Below are 3,128 nucleotides of genomic sequence, written 5' to 3'. Positions count from 1 at the left end.
GCACCTGAGCAGGAGAGGAAGGATCCAGACCCATGGGAACATCAGCTGAAATGTGGGAGGTTCCCGTTTCAGCCTGTACCCAGAACCTTCCATTGCATGGCCCTTTTAACCCCAGTACACTATTTTTCTGATCATAAAAGTCATGAAAATAAATCACAGACTGCGCACAAATAAATGAATGAGGAGAACACCAGCGAGACAGCTCTGTGGGCAAAGGTACTGCTGACCTGAGTTTGATCCCCGGAACCCATGTAAAGGTGGAGGGAGAGAATCAACTCTACAAAGTTGTCCTCTGATCTCTGCAAGTGTGCCTTGGCACACGCACCCACACGCAGATCATAATAAACATAGTTTTTAGAAATGAACAGAACGTATTCACTGTTGCACGCCACTCGACACTGAGTACTTGAAGTACTCACAGGTCGTGTGGCTTTCTCTGGAAGCTTGCAATGTGCTGTACTTGCCTCCAGTCTTCACACACACACACACACACAGAACCTGATCTGTGACAGTCCCAAACACTATTGTGAACACTTATATTCTTCCTGTTAGTTGCTCTAAGAGTCACCAAGTCAGAGGGCTTTGGTGGAGACTTGTGGAGAACACCCCAGGCAACCTGTAGCCTCTGATTGGGACATCGGGTTGTACATTATGGGTAGTTTGCAGGATGCACACAGCTGGGGCAGAGGCAGTCTTTAGGGATGGATCAGGGGTGGGGTGCAGCAGGTGAACAAAGGCCAGGAGGAGGGAACGTCTTCACCATGCCCCGTAAGGTACATGTTTCAAATTCTGTTTGTGGGAAATGGAGACTGTGTGTCTGGCCAGACCACAGAGGGAAGCTGGAGCCAGGACCCTGAGCCTCAAGCAGTCTTAGTCAAGGGGTTGAGCATGGCTCTCCAAGGCAGTGGAGAACCACAGATGGCTTTGGGCAAGGTGGTGCCCAGATCTGTACTGAATGTATACTGGGAAAGGTAGACCTCAGCTCTAACCAGCCTCATGACAGGAAAACAACAACCTCTTAACAGAGAGAAGTTGAACCTCAGTAGCCTCAGGTGGCAAAAGAGACCACAGGCAGGTCAGCTCAGGCTGTGCCAGGCTAAGCCCTGCAAGTGTTTGCCTCTCTGGTGCTACCTGATCCCCGCACCCCAGATGCTTCGTTTCTTTGTTATGTGCTGAGTAGGTGTGTGAGATGTGAGTTATATCAGTCCTTTTGCTTTACCAATGGGTAAACTGAGGCCCAAAGAGAGGAGGGGACACACCAGGGATCTCATTGCAGACCAGTAGCCGAGGCAGAATTCAGACAGATCTCTTATATGTGAACCACAGTTTGTATTTCCTGACCATTCCTGTTTCCATTCCTGTGCCCCAACTCTTTTTTTTGTGTGTGTGTGTGTGTGTGTGTGTGTGTGTGTGTGCATGTGTGTGTGCTCCTGAGGCATAGGGGGTAGAACCCAGGGCCTTAAGTTAGGCAAGTGTTCTACTGAGCCACATCTCACCTTTTAAAAGTGTTTTTTGCATAACTCCAGTTCCAGGGGATCTGAGAGTTTCTTCTGTCCTCCTCAGGCATTGCGCGACACCAGTGCACTTACCTACAATGCAGGCAATATACTCATACACATAAAATAAAAATAATAAATAAAAAATTTTTTTAAATGTGTTTTTCAGGCCTGGTGGTGCATGCCTGTAATCCCAGCACTCGGGAGGCAGAGGCAGGTGGATCTCTGTAAGTTCAAGGCCAGCCTGGTCTACATAGTGAGTTCCAGGACAGCTGGGGCTCCAGAGAGACCCTATCTCAAAAAGACCAAAAAAAAAAAAAAAAAGTGTTTTTCTTTAAAGATTTATTTCTTTTCTTATTCGTATGAGTGTTTTGCTTGCATGTATGTAACTGCACCATGTATGTAACTGCACCGTGCTCATGCAAGCCCAGAAGAGGTAGTTGGATCCCTTGGGACTGGAATTACAGATGGTGGTTAGCTCCCATGTGGGTGCTGGGAACCGACTTTGGGTCTTCTGCAAGAGCAGCAAGTGCTTTTAATTGCTGAGCCATCTCTCTAGCACATTTTTATTTATTTATTTATTTATTTATTTATTTATTTATTTATTTATTTATTTATCTATTTTAGTTTTTGAGACATGTAACCCAGGCTGGCCTCAAATTTGCTATGTAGCTGAGGATTGCCTTGAACTCCTGATCCTCCCGTTTCCACTTCCCAAGCGCTGAGATTGCGGATGTGTGCCACCACCGCCCAGCTTGGCTCCCACTCCATCTTTCAAAAAACATCTGACAATTAACATGATGTTGTCCTTCTTGGTTGGTGACAAGGTGAAAGGACACAGGTGAGTCACATACAATTAGCCTGTAAAATAGAGTCATTTGGTAGGAAGGGTGTTTGGTGATATCAGTCAAAACTTTCAGGGCTTGGGGGGCCAGGGAGATGGGTCAGTGGGTAAAGTGCTTGCCGTGCAAGTGTGAGGACTGAATTTGGATGGCCCTATGAAGCTGGGCATGGTGACACACTTCTGTGACCCCAGAGGTGGGGATCAGAGACAAGTGGGTCCAGGGGGCTCACCAGTCAGCCAGCCTAGGCAAAATGTTGAGCTCTGGATTCAGGGAGAGACCCTGTCTCAGAAATAAGGTGGAGCACTATAGAGGAAAGAAACCAATATTGATCGCCGGCCTCCACACTCACATACTGGGGCGAGTTTGTCTACACACACACACACCACGCACGCACGCACGCACACATGCACACACCCCACAGACTTTAGGGCTGGGCCTGCAGCTCAGTGGACGAACACTCACCTAGTATACACAAGCCCTGGAGGAAAAGAAGACTTTTTACAGCAAAACCTGTTCACTGAGCAGCAGCGTCACCAAGGACATTTCATGCGATCTGTTTACCTGTCTCCAAAGCTCTGTATGGGTCATTTGTCACAGAAGTGATTTCATGGTAAAACCAGGTGAAAATCCTACATGGGATTGGCTAAATAAATTTTATCTCCATACATGATGCATTACACAGCTACTAAAACACATGGTGTTAATGAAATTACAAGCTTACCAAAAGTGTTTGGGGATGATTATTTCTATGTAATTTGGAGTGTTTTCAGACTTAAAACTTTTAAAT

This window comes from Nannospalax galili, unplaced genomic scaffold (assembly GCF_000622305.1).
Source record: "Nannospalax galili isolate Female #2095 unplaced genomic scaffold, S.galili_v1.0 scaffold180, whole genome shotgun sequence".
NCBI lineage: Eukaryota > Metazoa > Chordata > Mammalia > Rodentia > Spalacidae > Nannospalax > Nannospalax galili.
This window is presented reverse-complemented; position numbering follows the sequence as displayed.